This window comes from Silurus meridionalis, chromosome 9 (genome assembly GCF_014805685.1).
Source record: "Silurus meridionalis isolate SWU-2019-XX chromosome 9, ASM1480568v1, whole genome shotgun sequence".
Classification (NCBI taxonomy): domain Eukaryota; kingdom Metazoa; phylum Chordata; class Actinopteri; order Siluriformes; family Siluridae; genus Silurus; species Silurus meridionalis.
Genome location: NC_060892.1, coordinates 10,605,919 through 10,620,459, shown reverse-complemented (window position 1 = coordinate 10,620,459; position 14,541 = coordinate 10,605,919).

Genomic DNA, 14,541 nt, shown 5'->3' with positions numbered 1-14,541 from the left:
CAAAATCGTAATCGTCTTCTACTAACGCTCCTCTGAGCAGGCAGAGGAACGCCGACAGCTTAATCACGCTGCCTGTTGTTCGATGGAGTCGATGAGCCGCAGCCTGAAAGTGCCACTTTGTTCAAGTAGCTCAGCTTTACAAAACTTCAGTGTGAACGCAATAGTACAAATGTTAATGTACTTCGTGTAAATATCACCCTCATATTCTAAGGTTCTGTCTACAATTTAAAAAAGCCTGTTTAGTATAATATGTTACTGCAATTTATGCCATGGTCAGTCTACATACTTGATTCTCATTGGCTGAATGCACATGTAGTTCCAGTCAGGTTTATTGCTGTTCTAAATGAATGTGCTTATGCCTTATAAACAATAAGAACAATAATAACATACAGTCTGTCATGTAATTTGTGTGGAGGATATATGCAAGTGCAAACAGAAAAATACCAATACAAACAAAAAACTAAGAAAACAAAAAGTTAAATTAAAAAAATGTTATAACATGGAAACAGGGAAGGCAAACATGTTACAATGAGCTCAGTAACATGTGTGACACAGTGCTAAAAGTGTCACACAGGTGCAAACAGAGCTTGTGTGGGGCAATGGCTGATGGGAAATATAGTTCAGGGTCACAATCCTAAAACAGTCACAATTGCACAGAAAGTGAGCCAGCTATTGTAAACATTTTCTAATTACCTTACTGAGCTAAATAGATTTTTGCATGTCATTTAAATTTAGCAATTTTGGTTAAGGAGCCGAGATGCAAGATGACTAACAAACTGGAGCAGATAACATCAAAATGAGAAATCTATGAAACGATGGCACAATGAATTCACACCAACACCTTCATTAGAAGTAGAGAAATACATAATTCACACACTCACACACAATCTCCCTTTATAGTTAATAACTGTTTAATATAATTCAATCAAATAAATGTACTCTTATTGCACTACTTTATACCCGTGTACAATTTAGAGCAAAATTCTAGTATGTTTATCCTTGAGTTTGAGAGATTTTACTGAGCTCAGGTGGACCTGTTTGCGACTAAAGAGACATCACACTGTCCCCTCTGGTTCTCCTTTACACCCCAGCCACTCTATGGCTGGATGCCATGGTACAGACTGCTGTATGTCGCGCTGCTCCTGGGAGTTCTGGAGAAAGTTTGCCAGGATGGAGTTCACTCCTCCTGGTGGCCCCAAATTGGCCAGGCAGACCATGGTTTGCAGACCTGGTAGCCCTTCTCGAACACCCTTCCTGGGAGATTCCTCTCAGGAGAGATCTTCTCTCTTAAACAGTGGGCACAGTGGTTTCCCCCTGCCCAGAGCTGTAGAGGTTGTGGCAGTGGCCCCTGAGGTGGTAGATACCATCCTCCAATCCAGAGCTCCCTCCACAAGGAGGTTGTACACCACCAGATGGCACCTGTTCACAGCATAGTACGAATGGCACCATTTGGAGCTAGTTAACTGCCCGATCGGCTCAGTGCTGGAATTTCTCCAAGAACAATTCGCTGAACGGTTGGCTCTTTCCACCCTGAAGGGTTACGTGTCCACCATTGCAGCCTGTCATACCCCCCTTGTGGGGCAGTCGCTAGGCAAGGACCCGTTGGTGACATATGTTCCTCACTACCCGGCTTAGGCATCCGGTACAATCGCGAGTGCTTGCGTGGGGCTTGGCCATTTTCTTGGAGGCCCTGTCAGAGCCTCTCTTTGAGCCACTGAAAGAGGTGCCTTTGAGGTTCCTCACAGTCAAGAATGTGTTCCTCTTGGCCATCTCCTCTCTCAAGAAAGTAGGGGATCTTCAGGCCCTCTTTCTGGCCTCCTCTTCCCTAGAATTCACTCCAGGTATGCCTTTCTTTACCCTAAATCAGGGAGCGTTCTCAAGGTACCCTCGGTCATCCCATGACCTGTTATGCTCCAGGCATTCTTTCCTCCTTCTTTCAGGCCCCAGACCAGGAGAAGCTTAACTGACTCTGTCCAGTGCTCACACTGGACATATACATTTACAGAACGGAACTGTGGAGAAAGTCGGAGCAGCTGTTCGTTTGCTATGGCCCTCTGAGTTGTCGTCTCCCTGCGAAAAAGCAGACACTCAGGAGATAGATTGTGGATGTTATTTCAACCTCCTATGAGTCCTCTGGGTCAGCCTCTAAGGCTTTGTCCACTGTAGTTTACCTCCAAAAAATCTGCAATGTTGAGGGGGTTTGTCAGGTTTTATAGCCTTGACTTTAGTGCCACTCCTGGCCCCTCTGTCCTTCGACTTAGCTGTGTCAATCCACACTATGCAGGAATTGGTCAGGCTCGCTTGATTGGACACTTATTCCCAAAACGTTGTTGACTCAGCTCAAGCTCCTGAAGGGGAACGTCTCCAGGTTACGTATGAAACCAAGGTTCCCAGAGCGAACAAGACGCCGCATCTCCGTGCCACACTGCCTGCATCCCTGCAGCACAACCTTCCCTTTTTAGAAGCTGCTGCTGGTTTTACTCCATGTGATTTTTTTAGCTTCCTGATTGTGATGTCACTCTGCCGGTGATGCTGCACTTTCCATTGGACACACGTGATTTGGAGCTTGGGCACAAACTTTTACAAAACTTTGTTGACGCAGCGTCTCGTTTCCTCTGGGAACCATGGTTAATGGCTAATTCTGCTGACTCTAATTTGCCCAGGTATGAAATCCAATATAGTTACAATATTTTATTTGCTGCAATGCATTTGTTTACTGCTTTTTTTTCCAGGTGTTTTATACTTTTTTCCTATCATGCCATAAATTCTTAAATATAAGTCTTTTATGGATTGCAATTTTTATGATTTTATTTTCTGTGCAGATTTCATGAGTTAATATTAACGTCTGGTCAAAATCACATATGAATTGCTGCATTGGAATGGTTTTCAATTAAAAAAATAAAAAAATAAAATGTGTTGCTTATTCCTCTCACTGTATTTAGAAGGCACCTGCATAAAAAAAAAGACAATTAGGAGATTTAAAACTGGTAACATCCGCTTAGCATCTAATGTACAGTGCATGTAAAGATTGTCACCTCACAACTGCAAAAATAAAAGGATCTTACAGTGTGAAAAAACAAGTCATCATGTTCCTGCTAATTTAGAATCACAATCAAGCACTTGCACGCTCATTACTCTTAAAATTACAGACTGCATCATTTATAATCAATGCAAATTGTTTAGACTTTTTTGTAGCAGATTCTGTAGAGCTGAAAAACGATTAAGTGATGCACTTAAAATCGACACGCTCCAGATATCTGAGAAACACTGTCAAAGGCAAGAGAAAAAAAAAAAAAACAGAACATTTTCACTGTTGTTTTTTTTAGATAGCGTGAAGGAAGGAAGACGTGGTAAAGTGGATAATCATGTTATGTGAGATGGAATTATGTAACGCCCACTTTTCTTTTAAAATCCAATCTTAGGCCCATAATACAATATATAGCAGCAGTTGTCTTGAAAATTATAGATTAACCTCAGCATTCAAATTAAAAACACCTGAGTGCATGTTGGAAGTGTATAGACACAGGACATTGCTTGCCTTCGAAGCACAGTATTAGCATAAAATGTTCCTAATTGCAGTGTGTTTCTGCTCATAAATATACGATATATATAGTCAATACCCTATAACCACTACAAGCGTGCCAGAAATGCTTTGCAAGCTCAGAAATATCAAGCAAAATCAGCATTGTGTTTAGTGTCTCTTAGTTCAGATTGTGGCCTGCTCTTTGAGGTGAAATAACTCAGCCATTATAGCCTTACCCTGAAGCTGCTTTCTCTGAAATCCACACTGTCGCATCTATCTATTTGACCTTGCCCGTGAGTCAAAAACCAAAAGAAAGAAAAACACCAGCTGTCCAGATTTCTTTTATTTAGTGCTGGGAGGAGAAATATGACTTAATCGAAACACAGGGATCTGGAGAGGTGAGCCGTGCTGAGATGGCACGATGCACTGAGGCCATCCAGCTCGAGACAGTGACACAGTGTCGAGGTCTCAGCAGTCGGCGCCAGGCAGGTGTATGACAAATGGCACGAGCCATCAAGAAACATCTGTTATTCATCATTCCTCCTCACCCTAGATCCCATCCAATTGCTGCAGTGCCAACCAGCTTTAAAGATAGAGGTCAGATCTGCAGGAGTATAGGGCATGGAGGCTAACATGAGTCACGAGTCAAGAGATAGGCTGGGTCTCAATGAATGGATTTACATAAAAATAAATGTTTGTGTTTAGAAATATTGCATTCACTTTAGAGTTTAAAATGAGAATTCAAAATGTTTTGTTAAATCAGCATTTTCATTCAGAATAAAGTTACAAATATTATAATGGTTGGTAATGTGAGTAAAATAAAACTATTTGTGTATATATATATATATATATATATATATATATATATATATATATATATATATATATATATATACACACATACACACACACACACACTCACACACGAGTCTTTTATTGAGGAGGTTTGTTTTTTTTGCCCCCCTTTTTTACCTGTTTAGTTATCAACTTACACTTAGCTAGGTTACTGCTATTGCTAATAGCTACCTGCTTGGCACAATGAAAAACACAATTTTTCTTTCAGCACACAAGATGAACACCCTGGGAGGAGAGCATTAATTGCATAATCCTGCATAAATTAGAATTTATTAAGACTACAATTAAGCAATTAAGACTACAAAGAGATCAGGATCACTTTTAAACAGTAGCAATTCACAATTAAAAGCAACTCAAACAACTGATTAAACATTAGTTGGGCATCCACTGTCTTCGTACTATCAATCTAATCTAGTTATAATCTATAATATCATAATCTAATTCATTATTAAACAGGCTAAAAGAAACACGCATTGTATGCACAAAAGTATGTGGATCCCTGACAAAGGATTCATTTGTAGTTTTTTAACATCCCATTTCATATTTAGTAACCATTTGCTGTTATAATAACCTTCATTCTTTGAAGATTTTATGGAACTGGCTTTGTGCACAGGGGCATTGTTATGCTGGAACAATTTTGGGCCTCCTAGTTTAAGTGAAGGGAAAAATGTACGCTACTGCATCAAAATTGTCTCTCACAGTTTGGGCAAGAAATTTTGTTTTAAATCACATGACACAATCAGTCCAAATGAAAAGTCACCAGCGGGGTGACGTCACGACCAGGAAGCTTAAAAGCACATGGAGTGAAACCAGCGGCAGCTTCTGAAAGTAGAAGGAAGTACTGCAAGGATGCAGACAGTGTGGCATAGAGACGCAGAATTTTGTTCCCTCTGGGAACCATGGTTACAAATGTAACCTGGAGACGTTCCCTTTCGGGAATTCGAGCTGCATCGGAACACTTTGGGAATGAGAGTCTAATCAAGCCAGACTGACCAATCCCTGCCTAGTGTGGAAACAGCTAGGGGGAAGGACAGAGGGGCCAGGAGTGGCACTAAGGTCAAGGCTATAGAACCTGGCAAAGGTCAGCGGGGTGGACCAGCCAGGGTTGCAGATGTCCTGGAGGGAAACTTAAGAGGACAAGGCCTTAGAGGCTGCCACACTTCAAGTGGAGTGTGCTCTGACCCTAAAGGGAGTGGGGAGACAAGGACTCATAATAGGAGGCACTTGCAGGCACTCTAGGTCATATCGGAGGCCTCAACCTGCCCGAGAGCAGTACACTTCAAGGAGAGCAGCTTTCCCTGGGCCCACAGGGGGATCTGGTGTGCCAGCCTGTACAGGAAGCGAGATCCAAGTGGAACCACGTTTGATATGGCTGCCATAAGACCCATCAATCTCTGAAACTGCTTCACAGTAAGTGACTGGCCTTCCTTTACTCTCTTGATGGCTGCGAGAATGGACTCGACACAGATGTGCCTGCATAAGGGTCGAATCCCAACACACACCTTGGTGGCCACACCTTGAAGGCCACCTTCCACAAGAGAGTGTTTACTTCTTGTTCCCTGACCATAGCCTGCTCGGGCCCCACCAGGGTGGGGGACACTCCGCTGAACCGGGGCGGACGAGACCCGAACTGAATTGTAAAGCCTCTGTCTACAGTGAGCAGGACCCACCGAGACACATCTAGTGGAGCCTGCCAGGCTGCCGGATAGTCTCTTAAGGTAATAATTCCTCTTGAAACTGACCTCTGGCATACCTAAAGCCAGAGCAACGCCCCTGAGATGCAGCAAACCCACTATGTCTGCTACGGTGCTGGGCTGGAGCTGGCCGTGCTCTGAAGCATCGAGAGTGGAAGGGTTAACGATCCAGCTCCCTGAGGGCACCGAGGTGAGGTGGAGAGCGCCCCTTCCCAGCTGGGTCCCAGTTGTCATCTTGCAGGGCTTCGTCCTTGAGCGTCACACAGGGTTACTTTTGGGGGAAGTGCACCTCACGATGCTGGGAGGTGCTGGGTTGTGGTGGTGGGGGCTGCATTAGCAGCATCCAGGGCGACATTTGAGGAAGTGCTGAAATGCCTTTGACTGTTTCTTTGCCTTCTGAAAACTTTCGATGACCAAAAATAACAGCGTCGCAAACAGGCCAGTCGGCCTAGCCAACAACCTAGACACCTCGGTGTGCAGGTCTGGGAAGAAAGGCAAGCCCGCGTGGAGGCAGTGACGTGCTAGGCGGACGAGCCTTCTGCTGATCAACCAACCATTCTATTTCAAGCTTGGCAACGGCATGGGTCAATATCTCCAGGAGCTCCTGGAAAAGGACCGCCTAGAGGGGTGGTCTCAGAGGGCTAGCAGTCCTCTATCCCCCCTACTCGGAGGAAGAGAGTCGGCGCTGAGCGCTCTCCTCGCAAAGGGAAAAAAACGCCAAAAGGTGTGCTTCTGAACCTTGCAATTTGGCGCTGGACTGGGCAGGCCTTCGAGGACCGATTTAGCATGCTCTGCTTCCAAGGGACACATAGATTATGCGATGCTTCGTCTTTTTCGGCACTTTCATTACTAAAAGAAGGCTCTAAACCGCTCCTACCTGCTTCGGACAAACACACACACACACACACACACACACACAGCTTCCAAAACAACAGAAGCTGCCGCTGGTTTCACCCCATGTGCTTTTAAGCTTCCTGGTCATGACGTCAACCCGTTGGTGAGTCCATTTGGACTGATTATACACGTGATTCAGAGCTTGGACAACGCAGAAGCGTTTCCTGCACTGTATATAATCATAGATATATTGAAGCTCATTTTTGTGAGGAGAGATTTATTTAACATTTATGAAACAAGGATCCTTAGCATCTATTACAAAATAAATCTATTACAAAGATTTTATGTAATAAGTGCAAACAGGAACAAATTAGTTTTTTGAATGTTTCCCATAACTTAATATAACAATACACAAACAAACAAATCTATTTGTTTTTCACTAATAAAATAAAAAGCCAATTCATTGGCTGTGTACTGTGGTGTAAGAAAAAAGAATGAAACCACTGCGCTGATTTATTTTGGGGTGCTAACAGTAACTTGGCTTCACATTGGGTGTCATGCCATCATTTATTATTTTCTCATAACAGCAGAGCCCTGTTATTTTATCTCTATTTTAGTCTTTTTTTAACCCTCAAAGCTGTGTGAGCCAGAACACTGTGTTTGCCTTTGTCACAATGCAATGCTTCTATAATAACTACAGAGTTAAAAACCTTATGATCTGACATTCAGCTTGATCTGACAGCAGCTGACATTCAGTACATCAGTGTTTGAGATGTCCTTAACAACATCTGAGGGCTACTGCTGATCATGCAATTGCAATTACACCCACGTGTCCTCTGAGAGCTCCACTGCTGCTCGTGGATGCATCGTAATTAATTGTCATAATGTAGGATTATTACTCCAGACAATAAAGTCTCTGTTTATACAAGGAACTAGTGTATAAATCCTCTCTAGATGGAGGAAAAGAAAACAATGTTTATTTACTGAGAAAATTGCAATGCAGAAGTAAGTGTTTCCTCTCACTAGAGGTGTATTAGCCACTATAAATTTCTTTTATGTGGAAATGTTTGCATGTGTGCATGTGAGAGAGAGAGCGTGTTAGAAAATGACCCTTGTAGACTGTATTCACACATCACAGTTCTTGTTTTATATGATAGGTTATAGATTTACCGCCCAAGGAAAAACATAACAATGAATGGGTGAAAACATTTGTTTTTTTCTAATAGAACACAGCTCAAAATCACTTAAGGCAATTTAAGCTGAAGTGGATGATGTGTAGATAGTGTATGTAGATGAAGTGTACACAAGGCATAGAACTGTCATTTTTTTGTGCTTAGCTTCCTAGTGCAGCATCTTGGATAGATAAGAATACAGAATAATGAAAACCTTATTCATATAAAACAACCTCTTCAAATAGCTAGCATTAGTCAAATACAATGAATCTTTTTCTCATGAGTGTTTAAGTATATGACTGGAAAATGTATGTCAGCGCAATGTCAGGGTGTTGTTCCTGAAGCAACACTTCTTTTGACCAACCATTGCCACCTAATGTCATCAGTTACACTCCTACACTTGCACAACATGTATTTATAGTTTTGTATCTAGTCTACTTGCACTGTAACTTTTCCTAATATGCACTACATGTTGTCTGGTCATTATCTTGAACACTGTTGGCATCTTTTCACAGTGCAACAAGGCATCTTAACTGCATGCTATATAATCACCTTACATGACGTCATTGAATGAGTCTGTGAGCCAATCTGTGTTAGAAAGAAATCAGCCCTAGTCTTCACGTTGTACCTTTTTTAAAATCACCTTTGTTGGTGCTACCAGTGATCCAGTCTGTTTGGGACAATGTTTATTGTAAAAAGCACTATACAGATTAAACAGCATGAAATTAGTTAAACTTAATTTAAGTTTTAATCTGGTTCCTCTCGAGATTTCTTCCTCATATCATTTCAGGAAGTTTTTCCTTGTCACTGTCACATCTGTCTTGCTTATTAGGTTTTATTATTAACATGATACATTTGTACATGTGTAATATTAACATGTATATTCCTAATCTGTTTATTTCTGTAAAGCTTTTTTGTGATAATGCACACTGTTAAATGTGCTATGCAAATAAAATATAACTTAACATCAAATAAACTAAGGTTTAAACATAAAATTGTATTTTCATATAAACATGAAAGACAGTTAGGGCTTAGCCCCTACTAATGTTAGCTTAGCACTGCATGCAAGTTATGTAGTTTGTTGAAACAAGAAAAATATAGATTTTTCAAAGACTAGATCTATGATACAGTGCTATATCTATATTTCTACATCTATATCAATCTATCTATATCTATCTATCTATCTATCTATCTATCTATCTATCTATATATATATAGGTGGACACACCTTCTCATTCAAAGAGTTTTCTTTATTTTCATGACTATGAAAATTGTAGAGTCACACTGAAGGCATCAAGGGCTATTTGACCAAGAAGGAGAGTGATGGGGTGCTGCGCCAGATGACCTGGCCTCCACAGTCACCGGACCTGACCCCAATCGAGATGGTTTAGGGGTGAGCTGGACCGCAGAGTGAAGGCAAAAGGGCCAACAAGTGCCAAGCATCTCTCGGGGGAACTCCTTCAAGACTGTTGGAAGACCATTTCAGGTGACTACCTCTTGAAGCTTATCAAGAGAATGCCAAGAGTGTGCAAAACAGTAATCAAAGCAAAAGGTGGCTACTTTGAAGAACCTAGAATATGACATTTTTCAGTTGTTTCACACTTTTTTGTTATGTATATAATTCCATTTATAATTCCACATGTGTTAATTCATAATTTTGATGCCTTCAGTGTGAATCTACAATTTTCATAGTCATGAAAATAAAGAAAACTCTTTGAATGAGAAGGTGTGTCCAAACTTTTGGTCTGTACTGTATGTGTATATATATATATATATATATATATATATATATATATATATATCTATCTATCTATATATGTGTGTGTGTGTGTGTGTGTGTGTGTGTGTGTGTTTACAAACAACAACAACAACAAAAAAACGGCTCTGGAATAGGAAAAGTAATAGGTCCATGCAGGCAGGTTCTGCAAGGAGTTATTCAGAAGTCTAAACAGTAAATAATATCTTTTTAAGACAGGCAGGCAGGTTTCTTTTCTTGTTGAAACAGTCTACAGTTTCAAGAGATAGAAACAGGCCATGAAACAGTTGACTGTGAACAAAGAACAAGTCACACAGAGAGGTTTTACATGCCCCAGGCGACATAGCCTAAGCCAGCCAAAAACTGCTGATGCTCATACACAACAAGCAATTAAAAAGTCCCACATCTCACATGAAGAGGCCTACAGGTGGTAGTACACCAGTCAGATGGTTTAGAAAGACTGGGTTGAGTTCAGCTGCCTGAAACATGGGCTGGAATCCATATTTAAAAGGACATAATAGCCATATCAGTGTATCTACATCAGCTAGCATCATACCGTTTCATTAGATGAGACAACCCGAAAAGCACCTAATTTCCAAGCTACATTATCCTGAGGCAAAACAGCACAATGTTTCAGTACTTTTAACTAGAAGTGGCAGTGATGAGAAGCAAGCTGTAGGCTACAACTAGAAAGCCAGTTTTGCATTGCTTCCTCATTAGCGATTGCACTTGCTAACTGAAACTTCTTCAGACTTCAGAGTGAGGAATTCGCAATTCACCTTGGAACATTCAGCGTTCCGTAATGCCACGCTCCATCCAAATGAGATTCAACTTCTGTCTATGAAGAATCAGTAAAGTAGTTCTATCATCTCATAAATAGCGCAGCAGCAGAAGTGAATTAATCACTCCAAAAAAACAGCCAGCTAAACATTTCATGGAATAACACGGATTGTATATCAACCAGAAAAGGAGGTATGCAATCCACACCAGATGGCCTCATTATAAAAACATTAAGGACACAGTATGGCATTTCTGTCTCCAAGTATCTAGCACCCATGCAAATCAGGTTATGTGCATGCGATTTATAACATACTCAATACCTAATACATGCTCTGTCACAGCAAAAAGCTTGATGGTGAGATGAGAATCAAGCCAATATACCATGAGTTTATTATATAAAAACACACTGGATCCACATTGGAACAATAAAAAGGTATGCACAGGTAAGTCACACAGAGAATAATGATTGTTTTGGCATGTATAGTTCTTCTTTATTTGGATCATCAATTTAGTCAAGAAAATAGCCAACTCTTGCTGATTTAAAGAACATTTTGGCAAAACATTTTAAAGCCCTTAACCCTTTGCCCCAAGGGCACAGTATCATTGCTGACCCTTTGGTTAAAGATCTTAATGAGCCAGGATATGCAAAGCTAATAAAATCTCTGGGTTGTACATATGAAGACTTTTTCTTCTTGATATTCTTCTTACATTCACACATTTTATACATTGAGTAAGTCAATAGTTTGGGATTCATAGCCAGTTATCTCAGCTCTGGGAATAGAATTATCTACTGTGTTTCCTTAATATTACAGTTGCATGATAGTTACAATTTTTTAGCATACTTATAAATGTCACTCTCACTAATGCAGGGTAAAGAGTAAACCTCTCCTTTGCTTCACTGTATGCTGCTTCATAGACTTTATATATTGTATACGAGTCCACTAACATACAACTTGGCATAGAAAACAAAACTATTACCTTTGGTGGCCGCTGATGTGTGCTTTAGTTATTAAATCATTCTCTGCATATTTTATTATCTAAGATGTCTATTTTGTTCTCTACACTGTCAAACAAGTTGAGCTGGATTATGCTAACAGGCTTGCTAATTATAGCAAATCATGTTACATGACAAGAATAAGTAGATAGGATGATTCACTTTTACCTGAAAGAACTTCCTGCAAAACATATGGACTGTGAACAAAATTGAGAGAATTGTGGGCTAGAGCAAACTATTCCAAATTGGGCAAACAGCTGAAGTATACTACAACAGCTTTGGTGAAACAGGAAAAGGTACAAGAAGTCATTCTTGCCCAACTGTTATCCGACTCTACAGTGCATCAACAATGAGGTCTACTTAACATGTTTACTGCAGTAGCTTTCACATTTTTTACACTTTTTAATTTGTATTGTACACACACAAACACACACACACAACTACAATCACGTCTTGAACCTGTAATAGATAGAATCTTGAAGAGCTGAATGAATAGTATCTTGAAAGCTGAAGTAAGTGTATATTTTTCTCATATGCATATTCTTATTCTTTCATATTTGTGTTGTATTGTAAGCTTTGTGTGCGTTCTTATCATCTGAACTGTTTAGTCGTAGTCATCCCCAAAACCTTTATCCACCATATTTCTTCTCCTTTTAAAGAATATTAGTCCTTCACTGTTTTATTTCTCTTTACTTTGTTTATACTCACACTTTTAATTAGTTTTTACTGTTCTTGCAATTCACTGTCTACTTGGACTACTTTTGAGCCTGAAATTGGGGTATAATGATGTTTATCATACTATATGGAAGTTTAAATTTAAGATACTTATTATAAAAATAAACTATAGAAGTTAAGAATGAAAACATTAAGTATCTCACCAGTGCCATGTTATGTGAAGCTAGTATATACAGATTTGAACTCTTTGCCTTCCTGCCAGTATAAATTTTTTTTAATAAGACAGTTACGTATTTTTCGGACTATAAGCCGCTACTTTTTCCCCACGTTTTGAACCCCGCGGCTTAAACAACGAAGCGGCTAATTTATGGATTTTTCTTGGGTTTTTCCCGGTTTCACAAACTTCAAGCCAAAAAACTGAACCCCATAACATTAGACCTATGAAATTTCCGACCGGAAACGAAAAAAACGCACCTCACCTGTGTTCTGAGCTGCACGGCATCGGGAGAAAAACTGTTGATTTTTAAACGCAGGACGATGCCAGAAGATAAACTCCTGAGAGAAATACAGTAGTTGTGAGAGGAAGGAGGAAGACAGTGAACAATGACTTTCTTGGTAGGCTACTGTTTAGATACAAGCCGTTGTACCGCGTTGAGTCTGGGTGAAGGGAGAGCTCGCTAACTCCAGTTGCAAATGAAATCATATAAGCACAGACAGGTTTCCAAAACGCGTGCTTTTTTATTTTTCTTGGCAACAGCGTTATGGGTTAGTCAAAGAAACTTAGAAATGAGCATCAGAAAATAATGAGCACATAATCCTCAGTCTCCACACACACACAACACACACGCGCACACGCGCGCGCGCAGCAATACCGAAAGAATGCAGTGACGTGCTGTTCCCAAAATGCCGCTCTGCTCTTAAAGGAGCCACAACATATTTCACCCGTTACACCGTGTAACAGACACTCTCTTTCGGTAAAGCCTGTGTAAAGTTCATTAGTTTCAGTGTAGCGGCTTATACACAAGGTGCGGCTTATTTATGTTAAAAATAAAAATATTTGTAAAATTCAGTGGCTTATACAAGGGTGCGCTTTATAGTCTGGAAATTACGGTACATGTATTTAGTTTATGCAGCAAAAGCATTGATGAAGGAAAGACTTTGTGCAAGCTTTCTCTTATAAAAACACAGGCAATTTGACTGAATTTATTATTCAGTTCAGAACCTTTTACCACTTTTTTTCCTCCTAAACTCTATTTCGTAGGTCCTGTGCAAAGTTTTCATCTAGCCTCGAGCCGAAAGGTGGCTCATAATTGGACACATAAGGCATTGAGGTCAGCAAATGCTCGTATTTATGCATCCCAAAGCATCCTTTCTCGTTAACGAAGGGATACGTGTGTCATCAAAAGCAATACAAATTCCACAGGACAAGCTCATAGAGACAGCCGGGTCTCTGGATGAGAATATTACCACGAGTCTGCAGTTGTGGATTGGAATACTAAATGCATGATTGTCCTCGTTCTCGCTAAAGTCTCTGATGAGTGCTTTCATTACAATTTATCCAGATACAGTCATCATGCCCAGTGGTGTGACGTGCCTTTGTGAGATGCTTTGTGGTCATGCATTTAGTTTAATTCACAAATCGTTTACTCTGGAGAATAATGGTGACTGCAGCCTACCTTGGTTCATGAATCATGCATTCAGAATGGGAAAAAGTGCCATTCACTGATACAGAGGGTTTTTTTATTATACGATTTATTATAATAATTATAAGAAAATACACTTACACTTATTTTTTTGTCCAGCATGATTTTCTTTTTTTCCCTCTCATTATTATTCATTCTCTAGCTGCATTAGTTCTTATCTGCTTTGTGGTCTGCTCAACAGGAAATAAGATATGGTGTAAACATCTGTCTCTGTGGACATTTGAGTCTGCTAAATGCTTTTAGCATGTTTATATACACAATTTACTACGGTGGCCGAGAAGTGCAAAACACATTAACAAATTGGAAAACAAATTAACAAATTAGAAAACACTAACAAATCGGAAAACAAAATAACAAATCCGAAAGGAAAATAAAAAATGCAAAAACAAATTAACAATTCCAAAAACAAAATAACAAATCCGAAAACACAACGACAATTTAGACAAACCGGAAAAGGTAGGTATAGTTTGTGAATGGAACACTTACCGATCATTGGACAGGACAAGTTCTAAGAGTTCATAATTCCTGTATATCTTGAATGACAGGTGTCTCGTC